The sequence below is a fragment of the Dermacentor andersoni genome, chromosome 2, assembly GCF_023375885.2.
Source record: "Dermacentor andersoni chromosome 2, qqDerAnde1_hic_scaffold, whole genome shotgun sequence".
Lineage (NCBI taxonomy): Eukaryota > Metazoa > Arthropoda > Arachnida > Ixodida > Ixodidae > Dermacentor > Dermacentor andersoni.
The window spans coordinates 68,569,049-68,596,856 of NC_092815.1; the positions used below are offsets into that span (position 1 = coordinate 68,569,049).

At 49.6% G+C, this 27,808-nt stretch overlaps 1 long non-coding RNA gene across 1 annotated transcript; it reads left to right on the forward strand.

The window, feature by feature from the left end:
- The first annotated feature begins 830 nt into the window (after positions 1-830).
- LOC129387679 (uncharacterized) lies at positions 831-4,500 on the forward strand. The gene is made up of 2 exons (XR_008614867.1): positions 831-2,153; positions 4,123-4,500. It is a non-coding gene; the product is annotated as an uncharacterized lncRNA (long non-coding RNA).
- The last annotated feature ends 23,308 nt before the right edge of the window (positions 4,501-27,808 follow it).

Consider the following 27,808-nt stretch of genomic DNA (forward strand, 5'->3'; position numbering starts at 1 on the left):
CAGGGTGTGCCTGCTAACTTTAGCCATCGTTAAAAAATACGCCGAAGCACTCTAGGAGGACGCGAGCAAGTCACACATTTTTTTGTATTCTACCTAATTTCATAATTACGAAAGGAGAATTAGCCAGCTTTGCAAGTATTAACTTTAAGGCGAAATCCTAAATCAGAAAGTTGCAGAGTGCTCAGAAAACGTAATTCTAATTGAGCATTTTATTGTTATAGCAATTATATGGACACTACAGGCGCATTTCCGCCATCGTCGTCGGCGTCGACGTGATGTTCCGCATAAACTTTCAAGTGCGATAACATCGCGATAACAGGCGTCGGCCTGTTCACAATAGCATGGTGGCATAATGACACAGACAAGCAAACCATGCATGCATTTGTGCAGTTGGGCTAAATGCGTTGCTTGTTCATACGTGAGACGTTTGAGAGCACTAATCGGCGCGCTCAAGCGGTCATGTCACATGCTTTTTTTTTGATGCAATTAGCATTCTTTGCTTACTTCAGGCACTATAGCATCTTGCGCCGACTCAGTTACCAAGTTGTCTATACTAGGTTGGGCAACTACGTATGTTCTATAGTGGTCGTTTCGTCGCCTTCATTCTAGCTTCGTCATCCGACTCTCACGCCGTCGTTATCGCGCAATCGTCGTCATACAGTCGTCGTCATCCCATTCCGTCGTGCCGTCGTCACGCTGTCAGCATGGTATTGTAATTTCGAAAACGTCATCCCATTGTCGCCATAGCGCCTTCATCGTTCTATCGACGTCACTCCTCCGTCATTTCATGGTAATCATGCTGCCGTAATTCAATCGTGATTATGCCGCCATTGTGATGTCATCGTTGTCGTTGCGTCTTGGTCATACAGACGTTGTCATGCGTTTGTTGTTATACCGTTGTCGTGATTTCACCGTGGTCATATTCCAGGTTTTCGTCATCGGATGGTCATCATATTGTCGTCGTCACACCGTCGTCGTCATACACTCGTGGTCATCCCATTGTCCTCATGCTGTCTTCGTCACGCTGTCATCGTTATATGTACCATCGTTCTCATTGCAGAATTATCATCCCATTGTCATCATGTCCTCGCTCTCATACCGCCTTCGTCATTCCATCACCGTCTCTGTGTCGTCGTCATTGTCATCGTCGTGCCGTCGTGATCATGGCCGACCAGGTTGGCGAGCGAGAGTAATAACAAGGTGGGTCTCCGGATTACAGAGACAGTGTATGTCGCATATAACCGAAGCAGTGCAAATGTAAGACTTCGCTTTAAATGAAAGTGTCTTCAGCAATACAGTGCGTCGCTGCATTGTTTGAATGCTAATCACATTAACATCGACAGTCATCGCGAGACGGATTCTGTGGGAATTTTTATAATATATAGATACCGCAGGATTTCTTTAGGACGCAGGAAACGTGATTGTGTATAACATGTAGGAAGTTCGTTGCCTATGTGTACAGAACGCTCTACAAAATTCTAATTGGAAGTTTTGCCCCAACATTATTACTTGCGAAGTTCGTTAATGAATATCTACTAATTACGTAATTAATAGCAATAAAAAAAACAGTGTCACTTACTCCGTTACATTTGGTCGCTAATTCCTAAGGCACTCCGACATATTTTTAACCCTTGTCTGAAGTTAGCTGGGAAAACCCTCTTTAGCGCAGCCGTCGGCCTCGCACACCTAACATCGGCATGGTGCATAAAAAAAAAGAAAAAAAAAACTAGAAAAGAAATTGGCAATAAGCGCTGAAGTCATATGCATTTTGCCACCCAATCTATTGCACTGCCAAATTGAAATTCACCTGCATGCGATTGACAGTTTGGCATTTGCGGTGCTGACGAAAGTAACATTTCACGTGCACCATGACGCAATCGCAAAACTAAGATAAACGCCGCCTTATTCGACCGCATGCAAAGGGGAAAAAATATAATAAAAAATAAGTTTTAAAGCAATGCAGATACGGTGTTGAGTTAAAAGCGCATGCGCCCCTGAGCCCATATAAGCGGACAACGCGAGCCGCAGCATGCGCATTCAGATCAGCCACCGCGAAGCGCCCGCACGGAGAGCTGGAACGATGGGATCCGTGGTCCGCCTGCTACTTACAGCTGTCACCATGTCGATGGTATTGACAGCTGCTGCTTTTCCAGGTTAGTCGAGAACAGATTTCTGACACGCGTCGTGCAGAGTGTTACGGATAGGCAATGACTGAGGCTCAAATTTACGGGGGAGTAAAACCTTGTATATCCCGTGAGGAAAATTGGAGAGAAGTACGTACGCATGTATGCTACTCTATGTATTAATTCCCTCGTTTATCTTGCAACTTCGCGTCAGTTTTTCTTTGTCTTTCTTTTTAACCTTAGATAAATGTCAGTCTCCGATTTATCGTTCGGGCTGTCCAGGTCTTTTCGAGGCGCTGCTATCGGCTAATGAGCGTTGGCGTACCTATAGCGTACGTCAGTCCTGGGCAGTCCGGGACTGCCCATCGAAGATTCCCCGTCTGTACCGGAGCATTCGCTGCAGTGATCTCGCGTCGGGTGTTCATCCGCACTGCTATAATATGTCAGAACGGGGCGATTCGCTATTTCGTGCCAGCAGCCAATTAATCAGAAACTCGAGTCTGCGTCGAGTGCCGCCACACGCCTTCCGTTGGTACTGTATATTGACCTCATTGTAGCATGCGTCGTCTCATCCATGTCTCTTACAATTGACTGTTCTTTGTTCAGTTCCCAAACCGATATGCTTTGGTAGCACACGGCAAGCCGATGTCGGAGTTCATGCGTGTCTTGATTCTCTACCAGGCACTCTTGGGCCCCTTAGGCGGGTACTCAGTGGTCTTTGTTCATATGAAGCAGAAGTGGCGAACGCGTGCGCTTTGAACACTGATCCCTGTTTATCAACCACTTAATCATGTTTCTGAGAACTAAGAGCGTATGCGCTGACAACTTCAGTTACGCCGTGTTCAATGTCGGCGTAGCATTTCACCATGCATCAAGTTGGCTCAGCCATACTGTTACAGACGTTAGGGGGCCCCTGGCTGGGAAGAAGTTTGGGCGTGTTGGTGGGATACATTCAGACTGGGATACATAGCGCAAAATTGACACAAGGACAAGCAGAACACAGGACGAGCGCTAACTTTCAACAATTGTAGCAATTAAATGTACGTGTGGCGGAGCATAGCAACAAAGTGGAGAGCATCGCAATAGATGGGCATCTGGCTGCCTATTGTAGGAAGTGTGACGCGAAGGCACCATGCTTCCCGCTATTAAAACAAACTCTTGTTGTCTATCGCCACAGGAATACGATTACGAGGGAAATTGTGGAAGCAGCTGAGATAGCCAGAGCAGGTGACGAGTGCGTTAGCACGCAGTCTATATTTTTATCAAGGAAAGAGCTTGAATTTTTGGGTATAGTAGTCACATGACTGCTTTTCGTCCTTCCCTTCAGTGTGTCTATTGCAGTGGCGTCCCAGTGAGTGTGTGTATATATATATATATATATATATATATATATATATATATATATATATACTCATCAGCTGCAATAAATCAATTGTTGAAAGTTAGCGCTCGTCCTGTGTTCTGCTTGTCCCTGTGTCAATTTTTGCGCTATGTATCCCAGTCTGAAGGCCCCCCCCCCCCCCCCCCCCCCCCGCTTCCTTTCTTTCATAAGGAAAGCATTGTACTCGCCAGCATCACTCGCGTCGTCTGCTCACGTATACTTGTGTAGTGTTTATTAGGTGAAGGGAAGAGAGAAGTGCAGTGCCGTAACTGTCTCTCAAAGGAGGACACCTCAACAGCACTGCACAGGGTAAGGGAAGTGGGGAGAAAAAGATTAGAGAGAATGAAAGAGGGCGGAAAAAAAAAAGACAAGAGGGTTGAAAAAGAAGCAATGCGGGGCTTATAGCCGCGCTCTCAGTTGTGTTTCGACAAAAAAAAGTCGAGAAGGGCAGCAAACGCTCTCTTGGCGATGGAGGCGTGGGCTGCGGGAAATAGGAGTTCTCACGTATACTTGTCGCTATATACATCGTATCCAACTATGCCGTATACGCACGTGCAGCCCATGCACGCGAAACCCTATATCCTTGCTCAAGGAACTCCATTGTTTAATTGTTCACAGGCCTGTGCATTCCGGTGGACTACTGCGACGGCAACTGCGTTGCCGGCTACGACACTGCAGGATGCGAAGTTTGCGTCTGTCCACCTTGTCTGCCTTGCCCAACGGACTGCTACGATGCGGCGCCGGGTTGCCCCGTGTGCGCGCCGATACAAGACTGCTTTCAGTGGCCCCTGTCCGTTTTCTTCTGAAAGCTCCATCTTCTATATATAACGCCGTAATGCAGACTATATATTCATTGTAATGACCGCCCCTTCTACAGGCGATCGTTGGCGTTTTAGCATGTGACATACGTATATAAAGTTACCGACTGAGCCTGGTCACCTGACTTACGCATTCACCTTGCGCAGTTACCGGGAATAAAAACTTTGCTTCACCGTTCGTGCCTCCTTTTATTTTGGGTCAGACTGCGCCATGGTCTCCCTGGGCCGCATGTGCCCTTCCTTCTCCTGCGTGGCGATGTAAAGCGCTCCGATAGAATCATGCGCGCTGACATTTTCTCATTTCAAAACCTTTGTAATCGTGAGTGTCCACGCATCCTCATTCCATTACATAGTGGCGTTTGGTCATTTATTATTGCTTTCAATTAACATCACAGTCTGCTTGCTGTGCATGTTGCTGTGACCTGCTGCTAGATTTGTTGCGGAGATTTGTTCCATATATAGGCTACCGAATGATCAAATTCAGCGCGCCGCATGGCAGAAACAAACACTTCACGCTAGCTGGATGCACCCATAGGGCGCGAATTCCTCGAACGAGCACGGCGCAGCTCGGTACCATCGAATCACGCTTCACACAAGGACAATTAAAAAAAAAAACAATCTGAGACGACGCATATGTGAATTGGGTGTATATATAACCCAGTTTATAGCGTTCGGGGTCTGCCACGTAGCTTCTTGCGTATCTGTGCTTCACAGCACGTGTCGAAGGAGAGCCGCGGTGGAGTCTTCCCGCATGTGCCTCATAGATACGCGGATACTGTAGGGAAATATATTTATTAATGCGAATAGCTTTCTCTGACACTTCCGGTCGTTCTCGTAGTTGGCCGGACTCGGCAAGAAACTCGCTCGCTCTTTCGTGTGGGCTATTAACTTACATCTGACAATCATAGCGTCGATGGGTTCTGCACTTTTTTTGTTGAATAAGATTAACCACGTGCGTTTAAACCACTAACAGGTTGCGCTTATTTACCCGTTAAACGTGTAGAAATTAAGCTTACAATGCTTCTATAGGCGCTTCGGCAGTGTGGAGTTACCATTTTCACGCGCGAGGTTCCCGTCATTAGAATCTCTGACCCTGCTGACAGCGTATCATGGTAACCATATCTGCAACGACACCAGCAGTCTCTGTATACACGCTTATTTCATTCGACACACGTGACTGTCAAGATATTAGTGATAGAGAAAGTATCAGTCGGTAATGTCTGTCGCCATGAAAGCACCTCCCCCCCCCCCCCCCCCCCGGCAGTCCATCGATCAATTTCCCTTCTATAAGAATTTTACTCAAATCCCTCTCTAAGCACGGTGAATGTCTCTAACCCTCGCAGCCTTCGTTTCCGCGCCTTTCTGATGCCCCGGTGGTTCTCAGCAGCAACAGTAATGCATAATCAGTATGCTGAATACTTGAATGAAGGATGAGGACATCCCAACTCGCGCCACGAAGGTAAAATGGGGGCGTAATGTACAGGGATTCACATCCCATTAGTTCACAGCGAAGGACTGTCCTATAGCCACTCGATCTCAACTTCTAGCGCGACCTATAGCTTGAGAGAGAAAAAACAAGCTTTAATGCTATGCTGATGTTAGCCTGGCTGTTCCCCTGGCATGCTACTCTAGGTGCTGGGTGATGACTGATATCTACAGTGATAAACAGTTTACAGCACGTACAGTCTCTCTCTCTCTCTCTCTCGCGCGCGCACACACGCACGCGCACACACACACACAGCTCGGACGTTGCCTTGTATTCCGCAGTGGGCTGGTAACTTCTGCAGCACAATGCTGTGATGCAGTTCGCAGGCTTTAATTGCATAGGCGTCTGATGTCCAATACGAGTTGTTCCTGCATGCGTAGCGACTTCAGGGACTGCAGGGCCGCTCTTGAGTCGGTGAATATGACCCAAGACTCAGCTGTATGCTCTGATATAAATAAAAGCTGCCTGCAGTGCAGCTAGTTCAGTGACTGTAATTGAAGTGCGGTGACTGAGAGTGGCAGAAATGGTAGCACGCGCAGACGAAATCTACACAACAATGGCAGAGGATGTAGGCGTAACGAAGCCATCAATGCAAATATGACGGTGGGCCCTGTAGCTGGTGTTACAATGCTCTATAGAGCAAAATATGTCAGCACTGGACCAGGAGCATTCCTCTCGCTCTTGAAAGCAGGCTCGAAAGTGACAGTGGACCACGAAGGAATTTTCCACGGTGGTTCCGTCGGCATAGAAGGGCTTTGATGATTCAGCAGGAGCAAGCCACGCACCATAGGACCACTGTCTGAAGCAAGCAGATGACTCGGCACTCTGGCAGCAAAGCGCTTGTGTGCTCGAAGAAACTCCTGCTGCAGAAGCACTGAAACCAGTAGGCGTCCGCTTTCTGCAAGGGTTCCTACACTTGACGTGTTTTTCCGTAGGCCGAGGTACACACTCAGGACTGTTTGCGCACATGTGAGTGCTTTTACATTGGTTTGGGAAATGCCGTGTAGCGCAGGAAGGCTGTATTGTAGGAGACCTTCACAGAGAGCCGCATATATGCGTAGCAGAGAATTTACGGAGCAGCTCCCAGTGTTGCTTGATAGCATACGGAAGATGCTCGCATATGACCCAATTTTTTTTCCTTTGGTATACGAATATGGGGTATCCACGTCATTAGGCTGCCGATTGTCACACCCAGAAACTTCTGACTTGACACGTACCGAATGGGAGAGTGTTCAACCTTTAACGTGTAGCGCGAGACATCATGCCTAGTGAAAGCAATGACGACACACTTTTGTGGTGACATCTTTAGACCTCGTGCAAATAGAAAATTTTCAATAGAATTGATAGGTTTCTGCAATCTTGCTTGTAGAACACGTCTGTTGCGAACACAGCTCCATATACAGATGTCATCTGCATATAAAGATATTTCAACCGACGTAGTAAAGCACTTCTCCAGTCCAATAAGAGAGATGTTAAATAAGGTCGGGCTTAAAATACCTCCCTGGGGAAGTCCTCGATGCACTGTGTGTGGAGCTGTGTCACTTTCTTTTGTGAACATGTAGACTGACCGATCAGTGATGTAGCCTGAGATCCAGCGGTACATAATACCACCAACCCCAACGGACCTCAGAGCGTATAAAATTGCCTCGTGAGTCACGTTATCGAACGCTCCCTCGATGTCGAGGATTACGCCAATAGTGATGTTGCATACAGTTCTAAAGAGTTTTATGCAGTTGACAAGGCTGATAACGTTGTATATGCTACTGCGGCTCTTTCTGAACCCTGACATTTGCGGAGGGTAGACATTCACGTTCACTATCAACCAGCCCAGGCGCGTCAATACCATCGTCTCCATAAGCTTTCCCACACAACTAAGAGAGCAATCGGGCGATGGAGTTTGTCTGTTGAAGATTTGCCAGGCTTGAGGAAAGGGATAACACGAGCTCATTTCCAGCAAGGTTCTCCCAGCTGGCACTGAATATGGTAAGCAGGGACATCTTTGCCTTGTCGCCTAAGTGAGGCTCCAAGACAGTGCTGCAAGTGCCAGCGTCTTGGGCACGTTGCTGGTGCTTGCAGGTTACAAGCACGGTGCCCATGCTGCGGCAACCACGACCGATCTGCCTGTGGAAATGAAGAGCCACAGTGCCTCAACTGCAGGAAAAAAAGGTGAATCCACGTCCACTCGTTACGATATTTTGCGCAAAGAGAAACAGATACATAATTACGAGATAAAAAACAACGTTAGCAGTCTGCAAAGGCTGCGGTACGCTAGCAACAGGAGACTCGAGGCAGTGGCCAAGCAAAGACGCCTGCAGCCGGCAAAGGTATGTGCACCTAAAAAGGCAGTAGCTAAAACCTACAGCTTGAACTTACACAGTTCGTCAATGACGTCGTAAGGGGTTCTTATATTTAAGTAAAATAATGTCCAGAACACGATAATTTGTACGGTGAGAACGTTTACGAACGCATTATATTTTGATGTACAATTGGAATTTTAGATGCCACTCAAAGAAAAAAAAAATGTTTTAGAAAGGTGGCGTTATATTGTTGAAACAAATTGACTGATTTCAAATACCGTCGAAAGTCGAAGCATACAAAAGGCCCGTTTATAGTCATCGTTTTGATCTGAATCAACGAAGAGAACGCGCCGAGGTCGTCACAAATGCGCTGCCAGAGGTGCCGTGCTTTCTCGTACGCTGTGCTCGCCGGTGACAACCTCCATAAGCGTTCTCCTTGTGCAGACTCTCTCGTACACGATCTCTCGAGAACCCTGCATGGGGCTCCCGCGACCGCACTTTGGGAAACGCTGGTCTGCAACACCGCTGCAAAACTTGTCGCCAGCACCTGGCTTCTTGCCCGTGGAGGAGGAGGAGGAGGACGTGGTTGTGGTGGTGGCCGCGGAGGCGCACTGCAGAGGTCGAGTGATGTTGCGCACGCATGCAACGTGCGAGCGCCACCGCCAGCGCGTATACACGGTGTTCAGGACAGGGCGGTTCATCTCGGGACTCCGTACACCGCGTGCCGTATGCGCCCGCACTGGGCGAGAACACGAGCACTCAATTAGTGGCCGAGCAAGGAGCAAGCAGCGTCGTCGGCGGCGGCGGAAGTCACGATCGCCGCTCCGCAGTCGCGCCTCGATCTTCTCTCCCCCGCGGTCGTTCCGCGAAAAAAACGGAACGGCCGCAGAACGTCTTCATTACGGACCAGCATCGCCGCTGCCGCCGCGCGCACGAAGTGCCCACCGACACCGACCGGACCGTGGATCCAGCCGGGTGGTCCACGCGCTACTCGTACACACGATGGTGGTGGGCTGGACCGCAAAGAGGCACGCGGCATCGATGGCCTTTTGGCGCCTTCGCGGGCCCTGCAATGCGACTGGAAACTACGGCCGCGGTTGTCGCACGCTGCCCCGCTTTTAGGCTACATCCCCCTGCACCTAATTTCTTTTAAACTTTTTTTTCTCCCTATCGCACCCTCTAATCTCGCGCCGCTTGGTGTCGAAGAGGCGGTGACGGAGGAGTTCGGTGTTCCTCCCGCGGCGCTTGCTGTTGCTCCCGAAATGGAGGAGGCTATAGTTCTTTTGTGTACTAAAAAGTGCGGAGGCGGTGGCAGTCTGTGCAGTGCTTGTACGCCTATACATCGAGTCATTCGCTCATTTCCTATAGCCGGCCCTTCTTTTTGCTCGGCCTTTTGTCTGCCTGATGGCCCGCTTGCTCGTTTCTTATATACCGCACGCTTTCACGAAAAAAGCCTCCCACACTACCAATATGCCAGAAAAAAAAATAGAGCCCCTTCTGCGTGTGTACTGCAGTGCTCCAAATTATAGCTCCTAAAAGAGGAGGGGTTATGGTTTGTGGGGTGGTCTCGCCGTTCGTTCTACAAAAGCATGCCGACGGACGTGCGAATACCGTTACGCACAGATTACTTCCGGAGGGCTTTCGCGTAGCACTGCCCCTGTTTCCCAGCCTTTGTTCGACTCCTTTCACTGCAGCTTCTCAAGCGTCGATCAAAAGTGACCAAAAAGAGAAATAAGACGTATGGCCACGTGTACGTCGATGTTCATTCATCGTCTGCCCCTCTCTCCGTTCGGGTAGCGTGAACTAGAATGTGTACTCCTCCCAGAAGCGGAATGTTCTTTGTCTTCTTTCCCAGATTCGGAGATGGAAATCAGCGTAATTGCGCCGTTTCTCGTGACTGCCTGCCACGCAATTCGGGAGCGCTGAAAGGCGTGATGATGGATCGGTGGTTCCGTTCGGCTAGAGGCATGGTGCATGAGTCAGCTATAAAGGAGCTGACAGCGCATCTGCGCATGACGAAATATTTTATTTGGGCAGCACAGACAGGGTGGACACCCGTGGAAGTCAATTAGACTGTTTGCCGTGGGTGTGCGTCGGATTGCGCTGCGATGTCGAGACCTATAGGAGGATGATGGGGCGAAAATGCATGGTGGAGGCGTTCACCAGCGACTCACCGGCGTTCACCCCCCCCCCCCTTTTCCATCAGTAGAGATGACGTCACAGGCGTAGCGTCCGCAGCGCGCAAATAGCCCAACAGCAGCTTAAACAACGCGGGAATTCCCGTGGAACACAGGCACACAAAACCGCACGTGGCATGGCCGCTTTATCACGACGCCTGTCATGTGCTTTGATCAAGCTGCCGTGTCTGTGGAAATGGGCCACACATCGAGAAAGGAAAACAAAATGCTGGCTCTCTCGTAATCGAGAGTAGATGTAAGCATGAAATGGCTATATACCGGCAAAACAGATTGTTTGGAGATGATGCTAGGCGCAATATTCAAATGGGTGTAGCGCATGTTCTCAACGGCACACCCCACACTGCACCACGCCATACCGCACCACGCCATACCGCACCACGCCATACTGTGTATTGGACCATATGAACGCAATTGTTTCCTGTCACAGAAAGGGACAGGAAACAATTGCGTCCATATGGCGTCTTTTGCTGCCTGTGGAGCCGCCGCTTTCCACCGATTTTCTTCTTCCAACAGTGCAGCGCGCTCAGTGTCCGTCGCTACTTTTTTCTTCTTGGTCGCGTCGAAGTGGTCGGCGCTGCAGATATGCAGTCTTATTAGGTAGGCGGCCGCGCTCCGTGGCGGTGTCACCTTCGTGAACGGCTGCATAATCCTGGCGGTGTCGGCACAGTCGTCTTCCACCGCCAGCCTCCGCTCGCGCTGGAAGACCGCACTGCTCAGCTCGAACCTGACAGCACAACTCTGGGCCATCCAGGGAGCCGAGGAAGCAGCTTCGAGACAAGGTCTCGGAATCGCGTCCGCGGCGGGTGCCCAGACCCACTAAAAGGACGCCGGACTCAAATCTTATTGATTCGAAAATAAAGCTCACGCTCTCTCTCGGCACAGTCGAGCAGTCTTCTGCTCTGGCGTATAACTCGCTAAGCAATAGGAACTCCACCCATTGCGGACTCTTTTTGTTTTCAATAAAGGCTTTCAAGCAAGCAAGCAAACAAGCAAGCAAGCGATAGGTTTCCGCAAAGCGCTTCCTATCCCTCCTTTCATTGCATTGCATTGCTCGGCTTAAGCATTTCTGACGGCGACCTCGTCGAAACGAAGAACGATGCAGAAGCGTATGTGGTCACTACACGACGCAGGCCTGACAGCTTACTGAGCCGAAATGAACCTGTTTTGTACTGAACCACACTGCAAGTCTCGTCTCGGCCAAACAACTATCCGCGGCGCGCCAGACACTGCCGGCTAGGTCACGCAGCGTAGCGCCATCTCTCGAGGCGGCGCAACACCTGCGCCGCGGAACTCAGGCACCGCTGGCGTTCAAAAGAGCCCAGGCAACCATGTCTCAGCGCCAAAAGATGACGATCAAGTATATGGTGCCCTGTATCTGCCTTTTGAACGTCTCTTGTGGAAATGACAAATTAAACTTCAGCGTACTAGAAGTTACACCTTGAGTTATATTGTGAACAAGCACTAGGAAGAAATCGGATGCAATATTTTTGTAACTTGTTTGTGCAGTAACTAGCGTATGTAATGCGAATGCGGTCCTGTACAAAGGGTTGGGGGCCAAAGACCACATTTTCTGAATTTTTGAGCGGTTGCCCGAACGATCTCGTTTTGTTCTCGCAACGATGCCCAATGTTCTCGTTTCGTTCTCGCTCCGCTGTCGTCTTGAGTGCCCGGATAACGGCTCAGACTTTTGGCTCAAGGTCTCTTGAAGGTCGCCGACAACGAGAGCTAATAGCATTTCATGCTTAAAAAAACGAGACAGGGTTCGTGACATAAATGTCACGTGGACCTTCGGCTCCAATATGGGAAAAGATTTGATAGGAATATCGTCTGGGAGTGCTGTTTGGTATAGAGGCAATAGGAAATGGCGTTTGCATATATACATGCAAGCGCTGTTTTCCATTGCCTGTATAGGCTCCCTACAACATGGGAGAGTGTCTCGGCTGCAGGGAGTGTATAGGCCGCCTCCTGGCACCATCGCTTTGCAAAGTTTGAACTTCAACTATTGCTAAACCACCTACAAAAACATTGAGCTCGAATGCTTCCTGGATTGCGATTACGACTTCTAGTGTATAACCGAAAATTTCCACGAGGCAATATCGTGAGGCCCTTTAAATATGATTACCTTGCTGTCTTTGCAGTACAAGATAAGGAAATCTGAGTGAGTTGTTATCGGTACCATAGCCCAGTACCGCTGAGATCAGTACTACACTTTTCTTTGAGTGTATCTCTTTAAGCGCTTGTATTTATTATTTGCTCTGAATTATATCGATCCTCCATTAAACACTCGTGTAATACTCTCGCACAACTCATACTGTCGCGACCTTTAGTATGGCGAATGAATTTCCCACGTGTTTCACTGTTTGTTCGTTTCTTCTGCGTCAGTATATCAGCGACCGACAAGTTTGAGCGACGGTGCATACTACGTTGAAGCACTCGTCTATAGTGAGGCATCCGCAAAAGACGAAACGTATAGAATAGTGACGCGGTGGAAGATAACAATTTAATTCAATAATGAGCCTACATTGTTTCACGACATGCATGGTTTAGTATAGTAGGCTTGTGCAGGCGCGCCATGTAAAATCAATTACCCTGCGAACGTGTTTTTCGAGTACATTTATCTGGCGTAAAAATTAGGCTTGATTACTAGCGTAGAAAACAAAGGTCGTCGTTTTCTTTCTTAAATCTGACGCCCAAACAAATGAGCATGCCACACGTCAGTGTGGCTTCATGGATATCTAAGCATTTTCCCGCGTTGGAACGGTTTCTTGCGCAGCAAGAGTGTTTGCAACTTACCGTTTCAGTATTTAGTTTCCTAATTATGCTAAGCAGCGCCCGCGTTGTCTGCCACCATTTTTTTTTTTCGTTTCTTGCCCGCTGCTGCTTTATATCAATTCCCGATTTGTACCAACTCATCCACTTCACGATTCTAATGAAATTCTTGTTTATCAATAAACAATTATGTTCGAATAGACACTGTCTACCCCATGACGTCACGGGAGGCGCAGGGAGTTCAAAGCCAGTCTGTGTAGGTGGTGTCGCTTCAAGGTGGCGTCGTCGCACATGTTTCGTTCTTGTGTCTTCTCTAGCTGGACAACCAAGCCTGTATTCGTTGCAAGACATTGCTGACTGATTTATCGATTTATGGGGCTTGACGTCACAAAGCAACACTGGGGCTACAATAGTGGAAGGTTCCGGTTTAATCTAGGTCACCTAGGGATCTTTAACGCACCCGAGCTCAAAGCCGCGACTTCGATCCCTGCCGCATTTCAATGGGGGGCAGAAATGCAATGACGTTCGTGTATACTTAGATTTTACGGGCGGTTTAAAGAACCGGAGGTACTAAAAATTAATTCGGGGTCCCCACACTGCGGCGTATACCTCGTAATCGCATGGTGGTTTTGGCACGTGAAACCCCAGAGTTGGATTTTAAACACCAGCAGAAGAGAGTTTGCGGGAAAAATATACTGCATTGCATTTTGTGCGCATCAAAACACGAAAGGATTTTTTTTTTGTTAGTCGATATGTATACAGCGGCCATACAATTGCCGCCGTTCGTGTTGACCGGCGATTAACAGTTCGTGCATAGTATAATAAAGAAATAAAGAAGCGCGGCTCTTCTCTCGCGCGTAACGATCGATATTGGCCGATAACGCAACACGAGCACGGCCTCGGCCGCGTATATGAGAAGCGACTTCGCGCAAGTAACCGTCGGAACGGGCGACGTGATGAGACGATGACGGAGCGCAGTCCCGGCCGGCCGGGACGGCGCGACAGGAGGCGCGCTGCGCTGCACTACACGCGTGTACTACGGCCGCGTGTTTACGGCCCGTTGACGGGTCCTCATCCATTTTCTGTCGCCATCGGTCGCGCGCTTTCCCATGCCTGCTTCTTATCGCGCCCTGTATCGCGTGCCCGTCCTTCTCTCGGGCCGCATACGCTGTTGCTGCGCTCGCAAGCATTCCTCGTTGTTGCGCACGCGAGATCGCTGGCCAGCATCTTTAGACGCAGCGCGCGCATGACGAGCTTCGAAGGCGCCCGTCGAAACCGATACGCAGCCGCCTGTGTTAGCGGACTGCGCGCGTGTGTGCGAGTGTCCAGACACTTATTGATCAGCACCTGCCGGAGCGCATGGCGAAACGCGCGAGCGCGTTTATGCTGTCTGTACACGCGGGCGCTTCGGGCCGGTGTTTTGTGCGGGTGTTACAGCGAAGTAAAATGGCTTTTACTTTTTTTTTCGGTGGCACTTTATCCGCGCCGACGAACATCTGGAATCGCGGTTGTGCGACAATCACTGATTATCTGGCTAGTCCTGAATCCTTATGACGAATTTATTTAAGGCACACGCTTCCGTTGCGGAGTTTAAATATAGCGAGAACTCTGTATATGTATATAAAAGAAAAGGTAGGAGAGGTTTGCCAATGAGAAAGTATTCGCTTGCATGCGCCTCTGCAAGGTGTCGGAAGAGAGAGGTGATGGTTTCGGCTGGTTGGCGCAGCGCGAAGTGGGACAAGGGACGCAGGAAAAAACGAGGACAAGCGCTTACTGCCAACTGAAATTTTATTGTGTGATACAAGGTGCTATGTAGAAGAAACAGAAGAAAAAAGACATAAGATACAAGCGTTTACTGCCAACTGAAATTTTATTGCCTGATACAACGTGTTATGTAGAGAAAAAAACTGAGTAAGAACGACATAAAGATGTGTTATGCAGAAAAAAAACAGAGGTAGAACGACATAAAAATATTTTATGTCGTTTTTTCTCTGCTTTTTCTGCAAGCACCTTGTATCAGACAACAAAATTTCAGTTGACAGTAAGCGCTTGTCCTCATTTTTTTCTGTGTCCTCTGTCCCGTTTCGCGCTGCACCCCACAGTCTGCAAGAGATGTGCTAGAAGGAGGAGGGTAGAAGAAAGTTAATAACAAAACATTTTTCGGGTTGCGGAATTAGAAGCGCAAGCGCGTACAGGCATGTACATTCAATAGGAATGCTGTGCGTGTGTGCGTGCGTGTAACACACAACCTGCTTCCATTCGTGCATGAGCTGGTAAAACAATTAGTGCTAATATACAGGCTGGACAGAGAGAGAGAAAAGAATGCGTGGAAAGGCAGGGAGGTTAACCCGAGGTAGTTCCGGTTGACTATACACTGCACGGGGGGAAGGAGTAGGGGGATAAAAAGAGAAAAAGTGTGGAAGGGGGAGCTAGACAGAGAGAGAGAAAAAGAGAGACGGGAGCACAAACAAACCTTAAAGTCTATCGTGAACTGCAGCAGAACTGATAGTTGGGCGAGTTGGTACGAATTCATAGTAAAATATTTAGCGCGCACAATTGACAAGGACACAGTGAAGGCCCGTAGAGCGCTGGAGCCTTAGTAGACAGTTTTAGTTGGTGATACGATATCGAACAGGTGAGATAGTCTTCACCGCAAGAATCAGGATACGACGACGAAGTCGGGCATCGTGATGATGAAAAAAAGTAGAAAAGAATTTATTCACTTCATTGGTACACGGTTGTGACTCTCATCCGAGTTTCGAGCAGTTCTGATTAACACGCGGGCCAGGACGGCCTTAAATAACCCCTTGCGGTTTGGTGGTCGTCGCTGTCTTCTTGGGGAGCCTGTGGAAGTATTAACTAGTGCTTTCGTCAGGTTATGTCGTCGACGACCTCCTGCCCTTCGGTTTGTCTTCTCTTCGTCCTTCCGTTTGTGTCAGCTCGGGGCATAAAAGGGATGACGCTGTTTCTGAGAATAGGGCAATTATGTCGACATGGGGACACCCGCTTGAACGCTTCTCACACTTGACAGGTTGATGTCCAGGCTTACCGTAACAGCCTTTTCTGGGACAAGGCAAATCAGCTTGACATGGGAACGTACGTCTGAATGTCTCTCACACTTGACAGGTCGATCATAACATTGGGAGTCCGCAATGGCTCTTCGTACGCAGGAAACCGCGGAGGCGACAGTGCGTATATGTGCAGTACGCAGGATCACGCATGATCTCTTGCATGCGCCCGCAGCTTTTCAAAAGCTGCGTAGCGTCCGCTCCGGGCTGTGCGGCTTTTGCGGGACGTTCTCGCGTGTCCACGAGAGCGCATTTTTCGATATTGCTCCTGCTGAAGGTATGACTCCGGCTTGTGGTTTGACTTCGTGGCGGCTGATATTGGCTACGCAGTTTCAGAAGCTGGCATATGGCGGCGCTGAGTAGCACACTACCGGATCCTGCGCGTGCAAGTCAGCCATCCCCTTCTCAACTTTTTTTGCGTCCGGCTAGCTATTGCCGTTTCGCGCGCGCACGCTTCGGTATACGTACGCACTACCTCGCGCGCTGCGTGCGTGGGGGGTTGCGGACGGTCTAGCAACGCGAATAAGGCCTTGAGCGCGGATGTTCTTTGGGAGCACTGGCCTTTTAGTTCTGATAGTGGACGATTGTCCAACTGGTCCATCACTCTGCAGATCACTTGTCGCTAGGCGCTATATCGCGGGCAGACACATATAATGTGTGCGAGCGTCTCATCGTTGATGCTTGTGTCGCACGTGGAGCTGTCGGCCATTCCAATAAGTAAGGCATATATTTTCGTAAATGCAGCGCCTAGCCACAGACGGTACAGTATAGTCTGTTCACAGGCTGGAAACGTGCGCGCGTGGTGAGAATAAGCTTACGTAAGAAGTGTATACACAAGATAGGAGTGACAGGCTGAGTATATATGGTTAGCGGCATGGTCCATACGGCCGATGCATTAGCGTGGCGCGAGACTGTTCCAACGTCACCTGCTGAAGTCGTGCACAGTCACGCGGCAGCGGCGTCTTGAACGCGGTGGGTCTCTGCTCGCCACAGCGAATGTCGTAGACACGGCTGCGGCCGCTGCGGACAGATACGGCACGTTGCAGGCGGGCAGACGGCGAGCCAAAGGGTTTACAAGACCCTATATGCACGCCACTGCACCGCAAATTGATGGAGGATAGAAAGTATGGGAGATGGGGGAGGGGGGGGGGGGGGGGCGGAAGGCGGAGAAAGCTGCGAGGTACACGGGAGCACTCGTCCGAAACACGAACACACACAAGAGAGCGACATCGGCGAGAGAGAGAGCGGCGTCTGGCGGCGAAAGACGTGTGTCGTCGGCGCAGCACGCTCCGTCGGATTCCGCGTGGCGGGCCGTCCCGTCGCGTACACCGCCGGTGCGCGCTCGGATTGTATACGGTCGAAGCCGCCTTCATAAACAAAGCTGCTCATCGCTGCAGCGGCGGCCAAGGGGCCTGCTGCCCCTTCTACTTGCCGCGGTCGCCCCAACAGCCGCCGCGTTACGTCATAATCCGGGACACCACGGCCGTCGCGCCGCGAGCAAAGCCTCGCAGACTGGCTGGCTCGCTGATCGACTGGCGCCTCTGAAAGCAAACCTCTGAGTCGACCTACGCGACTCTTTGGGCTTCTGTCTTGCGCGCGAGCGTGTGTGTGTGCTTGCGTATGTGCATTTCTTTCTGCGTGTTCATGTCATCGTGTTTTTATTTGGACCGGTGTGCGCGCTTATTATTTGCCCTTCGGTTTCTTTCTTTCTTAGTTGCATTCTGGTACGTGAGACAAGCGGGCACGACGAGAGTGACCGGGCTTTTCCGTAAAACTCGACATGCTGGCGCCACGGATCCCCCCAACACAAGCGCGCGGTGCATGCTTCTGCTATATTGCACGTAGTACATGTGCGCGTTCTGAGGTTATAGTTCGCTGAGCGCGAACGGCAATATGCGAAGGGCAGGCAGCCGTACCGGAGGAAGCGGACCATTCTTCTTCCCGCCGTGGCGGATTGTTCTTTTGCTTTGGCCCTGCTTCTTTCTGCTTCCTGGAGCACCGCGATCGTCGCTTTGTACGCGGGGAACTTGCCTGCGCGCAGCGCGTCTTTTGTCTCTGCAGTGAGCTAGCAATCCCCCCCCCTTCCATCCCCCCCTAGACCCCCCTCACGCTGCCATGGTCTGCTGTATGGAGAGCGGAATACATATTTATCAGGCTCTCTTCTCGCTGAGCGCTAAGTTATTGCCCGCGCGGTTTTGTCATCAGATAAGGCGCGACTGCTGCAGCTCCTGAGATAGGAATGAAATAAAAGCCAGCCATCTCCGCTTGGCAGCCTCCGGCGCGTATAAGCATGTGGCCTTCTTCTCCATCGGAGGCATTATGATTCCTACCTTGCTCCAGCCTTCTTTATACACTCGCTGACGCTCGCGGTTTATTTTTTGCGACCTCGTATTGAGGCTCCACAATTTCTTGTTGACGGAGGCGAAATGGAACGCCGGGGGGATTAAATTCCCCACGGTGAGACTAACGGTGCGATTTTGTTGCGTAAGCTGTGCTGTTGACAAATATTTGATCTATAATGTCCGGTCGACGACAATCACGCGGGTGGGGTCGACGTTTTTATGGGGCTGCCAAGCGTCTTCAGTTAGGTTGTTTGTCTTAATCACGCTTGCGGGCTCGGACGTCGAACCATCGCGCTGATTACGTATCTATTAGAACTTCGGGTATACGTCCTTGAACGCAACATGCTACAAGCGTTTCGCGCACGAAATACAGTGAAGAAGTGAAGTTAGGCGAACGTGCTTTTCTTTTTTTTAAGCGCAGCTCTTAGGCGCCCGTTCCTGCTGCGAGCGTCGACGTCGTTCATCGGCGTCGTCGTAACCGAGCCAACGAGCACAGCGAAGGATGAAAGACTGGGACAGCAAAGAGAGCAGAGGGAGGAAAGCGGAGGAAGATCGACGGTATGGCGAAAGCCTGCGAAGAAAAGCATAGTGCCGCGCAAGACGGGCTTTGCGGCGACAATCGCTACGAGATGGCGCCACAAATAGTGGCGCGCCATCGTCTGTTCAGCGATGACGTCACCGATACCATATATGGAAACAAAGCACTGCATGAGCAGAGGTCTGTCCGCAGTAGCTGCTGTGAATCGCGCCCACACGTCACCCACACGCTGTGTTTCGCGGTCTCCCGATTAGCGAGGCAGTCGCGCCACACTTCACTACGTTTGCAACACGTCGCACGAGACAGATTGGTTTTACGTGCCGAAACCACGATCTGATCACGAGGCACGCCGTAATGGGGGATTCCGGAAATTTGGACCACCTGGGGTTCATTAACGTGCACCTAAATCTACGTGCACGGGTATGTTCGCATTTCGCCTCAGGCGAAATGCGGCCGCCGTGGCCGGGATTCGATCCCGCGACCTAGTACTTAGCAGCCGAACACCGTAGCCATTAAGCAACCACGGCGGATTAGTGAGTATTCGTAATCTTCGGTGAACTTTTTTTTAATTTTTTGCGAGCACCGCGATAACTCTACTTCAAGCTTTCAGTAACACCAGCTCTAATTTCTCTTATGAGGCGTAACGAGGGATTTGCGCGTGAAATGCACGCCTTCGCAATTATGTGGGCTATGCGCCAATAGAAACACGCTATTCACCAATAGAAACATAAGTGTTTGGGCGAGTTGCTGTTCTGCATGGTTTGGCGAACGTAGGGCACGAAAAAAACAAACAAACAAAAAAAAAGAACATTAGGAATAAGGTAGGCGACGGAGACACACGGAGCGCTAACTTCCATATGCATTGCACCATTTTAGTATAAGGTCGCCAGCACATATTCAACGCATTCACATGTCAGGCTCTGAAAAATGCTTTTTTTTTCATGATAGCACGATTGATGGTTTAGGCACACAAAGACCATCACTCCTAGCTATGATTTCCGCTTGAATGATCCCTCTCATGAGCTGGTTACAGCTTCCTCCGACGATATTGGTTTTATCAAAATTTGGTCGACAGCCGCACACTCCGCAATGAAGACCAAGAAAGCCATCATACTTTTTGTCGCCGTCGTTGTCACGCATCCTCAGACAATCGTTCATTCGCCTACCTTGTTGGCCCACATAGTCCCGGCTACATAAGAACGCCATGAGACGCTCATCGAAACCAACAAACTTGTTATTGCGAGCTTTCTTTTCGTGAACAAAACAAATTCAAAACGGAGAGGAAATACGGTGAGACTGCGTTTCACGATGGTCAGCTGTGTTTTCGCCATATGCAGTTTCTATTTCTTTAGCTGCGCCAAATTTGTAAATATTGCCTGTGGCAGATAGCCCAATTTTGATTCTTGATCTAAATTATTCGATGAGATGGCTATTACTTCGATGAGAAATCAAAATGCTTAACTGAATAAGGAACTCAATTCCGCTAATTAATATTTTTGAATATTTACTTTACGACCCATATTTCAATCCACAAATTGTAGCTAGTGAGCTTGTAAGGTACGTCCACTTGAAACGCCAATGCATTTTCTCGGACACTGAAAATTAATATCTGGATGCTGGCGTAATCCTGAGTATTCGTTCCAAGTGGATACACCTTGCGAACTCACCGGTTACAATTCGTAAATTGAAATATGTGCCGTAAGATAAGTCATTATAAGGATAATTAGTGTAATTTTGTTAATTATTCCATTAAGTATTTGATTGTTTGCAGAACTAGTAGGCCGCCTCATCGAGCAATTTAGTTCAATGATAAGAATATGTGCTGCTGCCTGCCATGGGCAATATAAAAAAGATGGTGCAGCTAAATATATATATATATATATATATATATCATAAGAAATTAACAAACAATGACACCAAGGACAACACAGGAGAAATTAGAGTTAGTTTTAGTAGTATCACATAAATAATGTAGAAAGTTAATGGGATAACGGCGCCGCGGTCGCTCAATTGGTAGAGCATCGCACGCGTAATGCGAAGACGTGGGTTCGTTCCCTACATGCGGCAAGTTGTTTTTCCATCCTTTTCAATTCCATTAATTTATCATTTTCTTTAATTCAGTTAGTAATTTCCCTGTGTTGTCCTTGGTGTCTTTATTTGTTGGATTATGATATATATATATATATATATATATATATATATATATGTGTGTGTGTGTGTGTGTGTGTGTGTGCGTGTGTGTGTGTGTGTGTGTTACAGGCCCTGCTGCATGCTCAATGTTGTCAGCGACGCATTTTCTGCGCAAGGTTCAGCAGTGAACACATATCATATTATTGTTCGCGGTGAAAAATTTATTTCAATTATGAGGTTTTACGTACTAAAACCACTTTCTGATTATGAGGCACGCCGTAGTGGAAGACTCCGGAAATTTTGACCACCTGGGATTCTTTAACGTGCACCTAAATCTTAGTACACGGGCGTTTTCGCATTTCGCCCCCATGGAAATGCGGCCGCCGTGACCGGGATTCGATCCCGCGACTTCGTGCTCAGCAGCCCAACACCATAGCTACTGAGCAACCATGGCGAATGAAAAATTCATTACCTATGTTTCTATAAGCTATTGATAGCTGTTGTCATTTTCGATCCCGTCAAACAGGTTATGCACGGCTGCAGCCAAAGGGGCAGTGACGGATAACATTTTGTTCGTTGATGGTTTCATAAAGCACCACTTTCCACTGTGTGAATTTCATGTTGCTGACTGTTGCCTTCATTTTACAGTTTGTGTGTGAGTGGATGTTTGTGCGATTTTTTTTTTCACTTTCTGGGTGATTTCTCGTCTTATATTAAACCTGCCGTAGCATGCCCATGCATTTCACTTGGATAACCTCACCGGTTATCATTGCCATTTATTTCACCAGCGCGCACGTATATTAACGTATACCGGTTTACGTATAGAGTTTCGTTGTGATACATTCCAGGAATACGCAAGTTGTTTGCGCGATGGGTGGGCTATGCTGTGCGAATATCATTGATTAATTAATTAATTGATTGATTGATTGATTGATTGATTGATTGATTGATTGATTGATTGATTGATTGATTGTCACAATACATTGGATGGGATTAAAAGGGAAATGCTGTTCAAGGATGGCTTGATTTAGTCCTTTCGCCCCCATACTGTCCAAGACCGCAGCAGAGGTACAACCATTTTGTTTACATTGTCATGCAGTTTGATAATTTTCCGATTTCTCTTTTTTTTTTCTCCTTCTTCGTCTTTCTCCTTTTATTCCCTTTACCCCTTTCCCCAGCACAGGGTAGCCAGCCGGTACTTACACTGGCTAACCTCCCTGTCTTTCCTCCTCTTTGTCTCTCCTCCTTGATAACAAACCCATCAAATTAAATGCAACATTTTTATACTCTATGACGGAACCATCAAATTGAACACACCACAAGTTGCTGCCCTACACAGAGCGTCGTGTATCATCATACATCATTATACGTCAGGATCATGCATGAGCATCATACATTAGCACAAGTTCTCCTTGCAACGTACGCATTGCAATTAATAGTGGCATTTCATTATATATTTAAATACAAGTCAAATACCACTCTTCGGGTCAACCTTATAAACAGCGCGTAGGCACCCTTTTTTACTTTTGTGTGATTAATGATGTTGAAAGGGGGAATGCTACGCTGTTAACCGAAGCATACCAGGGATATTCGGACATATCGATTGTCCTTGGAAAACGTACTACAGTTTCACGGGTTGGCAATGGTCTATAAGCTGATCGCGGAGCGAGGGATACCAGTCCTGTTTCTTCGCTTGCTTTTATACCTTTGGAGGAAGTATGTAAGCACTAAGATACGAAGAAAACAGCATAGCTCTCCAGCCTAGCCTGAGCGCCAGCGTGAGCCAACACAAGCTCTCTCGTCTTCCGCGTTTCCCAACAGTGTACGATTGTCTCCGCTCAGCACGGAGAGTTTCCTCCCGAACCAAGTCAAGACAAATCAAACGACTCTATCGCAATTCGAAGAGTGCGGATGTTGAGGGCTGTGAAATAAAAGCCACAGTACGGCTCCCTTGTCGAGAATCGCTGTCACTTTAACTTCGCACAGGCGGACAGGAACATAAGCGCAGAACAAAAATATTGGTTACGTTTACAAAAGACAGAAAAAAAAAAGAACGGAACAACGAAAGTTATAATGCTACAGGCCAAATGCATGTTAATTTTCAAATTATCGTGTTGCACTTGAAATAAAACACAAACTAAAGAAAAGCAGGAATACAGAAAACAGAAACTTCAGTTTAAGCAACAATGTACAGCGGAGAAACACAAGCCCAAAATGCGAAAGCGCACAAGTCATTGCAAGCATTTCGGTACGCGACATCCAATTCAGCGGAGCTTAAAATTGCTCAGAACCGAAGCGACACACTGCGAGACGGGGAGAGCTCGCACGTATACTACTACGTGCGCATGCTTGCACTAACGTCGTGCGCCCGAATTGCGACTGCTGATCGGGACGGGACGCGAGCCAACGCCCGACACGACGGACCCGCGTCGCGATGCGAGCATTCCGATCCGCCGTTCCGATGCCGCCTCGAAACGGCGGAGGCGACGTGCTCGCGAAGCGCTCGCTCCATCAGGCACACGTCCCGGAGCGAGCGAGCATCTGTATCTGCGCGGAGATTGCGCGGATTAGAAACGAGACGCTCCTCTGGCCGCGCCATTCTTCACCGTTCTTATCGGTCTCTTCTGGTCCAGTGAGGATGTATCGTCCTTCATTTTCCCCGATCGACGGCGGTTATCAGCGCCTGCTCTCACGGCCCCCTCTACTCCCCCCCCCCTCCGGTCTGTACTACGGTGGTGTGCTCGCCACAGCGAGCCGAGAGCTATAGCCGATCGCCGGGGGTGTGGAACATCGACTTGACTTCCTGGCTCGTCGAGGACTCCTTCGCCCGTGGCGTCGTCGCCGTCGTGTTCGTGCGTGCGTGCGCGCAGCACCACGGCAGGCTTATGTACCTGCGCCCAGGTATATATAGACTGTATATACACACACGGAGTCGCGTCGTGTGCGCGACCGAGCGAAGGCGATGGGCTCTGAGCCTTCGTCCGTACGCACGTATAGGGACCGGACTCGCGCGTATACCGGGCGCACACTTGCTGGTCGTCGGGAAGCGTCGAAATCGCGATCGCATCTCCGAGGAGCCGTACGGATGAGGCGGACGAGACAGAGAGAGAGAAGGAACATCGCCGCGCATGACGTGATTCAGAATTTCGTCTGGCCTCGTTCGTTCGCTGTTTCTTTTGCCTTCTGCGGGGACCCTGGCTCTCGAGGAGGACTGGTACGCGCCTCGCCTTCCACGCTGGCCTATCGTCGATCCTGGTGGTGAAAGTGACGTGGCGTGCATTTGGCCCGTCGCCGTATCCGCTCCCGCTGTCTCCGTGTCGAGTGTATATGGCGCTTGCGTATATACAAGCTGCACTCACGGCGGATGCCAGGCTGCGCGGGGCGTGCGATTACGCGGCGCGATAAGCGTTTATACGTCGGTGGAGCCTTCGGGCTCGTGTCTGCGCTCGGTCTTATTAATGAGCCTCCCTCCGATAAGAGGCCCCCGCGCGCGTGCATTGTTGTGGCGCGACCGTCGCTTACGCGCGCGGACGTGCTCGAAATGCGGTACGAGTCTCTCTGCCCCTGGTGCACGCGGACCTTGTTAGCCCCCCAGCTAATGGCTGCGTGGTTAATTATTCATTCTGAATACCATGCGCGCGCGATACACGATCCCATTTGAAATCATTTACGTTAAAAACCGCGCGCGGCGCGCCTAGGAAATTGAGCGACCCCGATAAGAGGAGCAGTCTCCTCTCGGAAAGTTATCCCGCAGAAGAGGCTGCTGTGGTTTGTGTGTGTAGGACCAGTTTCTTTCTTTGTCTTGTTAGTACGAATGGCATATAGCCGCGCTGTCTGCTCGTCTTTAGATGGCCGATCTCGGTAATGCCCATTCGCGCGCTTCACTGGGCAGCAATGTTCCCCTTTGTCACATTACTATCTTTGGTTGTACGTCAAGGAGGGAAATGCCTCTCCGAGTGCAGAAACACATGTCAAGGAGGAGCTCGTGTGCATGCACCGTCGCGCGCAAGCGAATGCTTGGCATGTCAGTGGCATAATGGGGTTTGAGATGCGTTCGATGTGTCCAGAACAAGCACAGCAGCGCTTCAAGTTTCTTTGCTTTGTATTGTGCTGGTTGGTCTTGTACTTTGTGTGTGCGTTTTTGTGCGTCCCTGTGTTCGTGTGTGTGTCGTTATCTTCTATGTATATATCATTACGCTTTCCTTCTCCGCTTTTCTATTCGATCTTTCGGTCTCCCCTTAGCTTTCCCACAATTTAGGGTGGCGAACGGGTTGTTTATCTTCCGGTTATCCTCCCTGCCTCTTTGAATCTCATTTCTCTTTCTCTTTTTCGTCACAGCTGCTCGTTTATCCCCTCCCAGCTTACGCTTTGATTGCTGGGTCCATCCCAACGATGCATTTAACGAGTAGAGCTGAGGACTCTTGGAGTTTCGAATTGGATTTGCGACCAAGAGTTACTGCTCTTGACGAGAGAACGCTTGTGTGCACTTGCATTTCGCCACCCGTTTCGGAGGCTTGGCCTTGGTTAAGACGAAATACCGCGGGCTCCTTTACAAGTGTGTTCACCTGCGTTAGGTAGTTTCCTAGGCGCGGGTCCTGCACGTGTAAATTCCATGCTTTACTTCTTTCTATAGGTAAGTAACGTCGCAATATTCGCAACTTATTCGCAATATTCGCAAAGTCACGCACCTGTTTCCCGTAACCTTCCCCAGCCCCCGTCTCGCTCCCATGTACTTCCCATTTTCCGTATTCCCCCACGGGCCTAATTGTTTACGTCGTAACCTCGCACACGGTATACGGATAGTCTAACAGCCCGAAGCCCCATAGATACGCAGTACTGCAATGCTTATTGTTACGGCGAAGTAAAAAAGTAATGAAGGCGCAGTATCCGTTTCTTAACTCCCACGGTGGCCAGTATAGTTATTGCGAGTGGAACACACATCTCACGCTGCCCGGTGCGTTCGAAGCGAGGAGGGAAACAGAACCGCCATCATAAAAGGAAAACGGGCGCCGGCTCATATTTTACAACTACGCCCAGTAACACCGAGAGCTGTTAAAATCGACACGACGCAACAACGCACGGCGTCCGCGTAAAGGGGGTCACGGCTGGAGGTCACGGCCCGGGTCATTCGAAGCAACACCACAGTGCGCGCCAACGGGAAGAGAATACCTAGGGGAAACCAGCGATGACTTTCTTTAGTATTTCGTTTCCTTTTTTTTCTTTCGCCCCTTCTAACTTCTACTTATGTATTGAGGGGCCGGGTGGGGTTAAAGATCCCGCTTACAAACACGTCTTTCCCTCCGTTTCCCTCCACCTTTCCCCCTCCCCGCCCTGCTCCTATAGTTGCACGGGGGTCAACGCAAGGTCGCCGCTGGCCCCACACGAGGAGCGCGCCCGCTTGTAATGAAGTTGTGTGTTTGGGGCGTTACCGCGCGCCGAGCGACGCCGCCGCGGCGAGCCCCCGCACAACGACGCCGCATTCCAACCTAAAGGTGTTCTTTTCTTTTCGGGCCCCCTCTCCGCGTCTCCTCCTCTTCCAATCCTGCTGCTCCTTTCACGTCGCGATTCTTACTCCCGGGTATCGTCCTCCCCCTCCTTCTCGACCCCCCCACCTGTCGCGCGTATCATTTATTACTGGCAGGAGCAGTCAGCCCTTCTGGCCCACGGTCTTTTCGGGGCCTAATTGCCACCTGTGGTCTCGCCCCTGTCGGGGGTTACGCTGCCTGCCGCGAGCAAGGTGCCTACCCGTCGCGAGTCCATAAAGCGCCGGCCCCACTGCCACGCACTACCTCCCTTTCTCCCAAGTTCGAAAGCCGGCAGCTTACGCCCTCATCGAGCTGTCACGAGAGAGGCTACGTTTCTCTCTTTGTCATATTTCGTGCAGCGCATGTGCGCGTTCCTTGGTGCGAGGCGTCCCACGTGATGAGGCTCATCGCATCACAGAATTGCTTCGCCAAGTGTCTCTTTCGAGGATATAAAGTGACGTCACCGCGTGTCTGAAAGTTGACTGACACGAAGAAGCACAAGTAGAAGGCGCGAGGTTCCTCTTAAGACGACATTGTGACCTTCTGCATGGAAACACTAAACGGTGCACACGATCGCGTGCCCTTTTTCCATGTCCCTCGTGTGTCGCGCTGCATTCCGCCAGCATGGAATATCAACTCGCGCTGCACCATTTCTTTTTCAGTGACACTGCAGGCCTATTGCGGCGGCAAGTTTTGTCATTGTGTTGACTGGATTAGCTTTATTTTACCCTTGCATAGGAATTTCAAGAGCCAGATGCTAAGTCTAGAAGAGGCACATCTGTGGCTCGGGGAATGTATTAAAATAACTGCTTTCGCACAAGCACGTACGACGATCGCATCTATTTCCTTCAGCTCTGACGCGAGAGTGTTGCTTGCCGCTCTGCTGTCTCAGATCGCACGTTCGATGAGCGACTGGTCGAGCAGCGCATGTCAGTCGCCATCAAGTCGATAGACTGGCGCCAGATTTCGACGTCCTTGCAAGTCAACTTTGACAATTCTTGCGCGCACATCCTGGTTGCAGTCAACGTAGCCAGTATCAGCTGCAGTCATTGCCAATGGCAATTTGCCTGCGAAATCTTATTCCTGGTGCCTCGGACATTCCGACGTAAAGGCGTTTCGGTGAAATAAGTGTT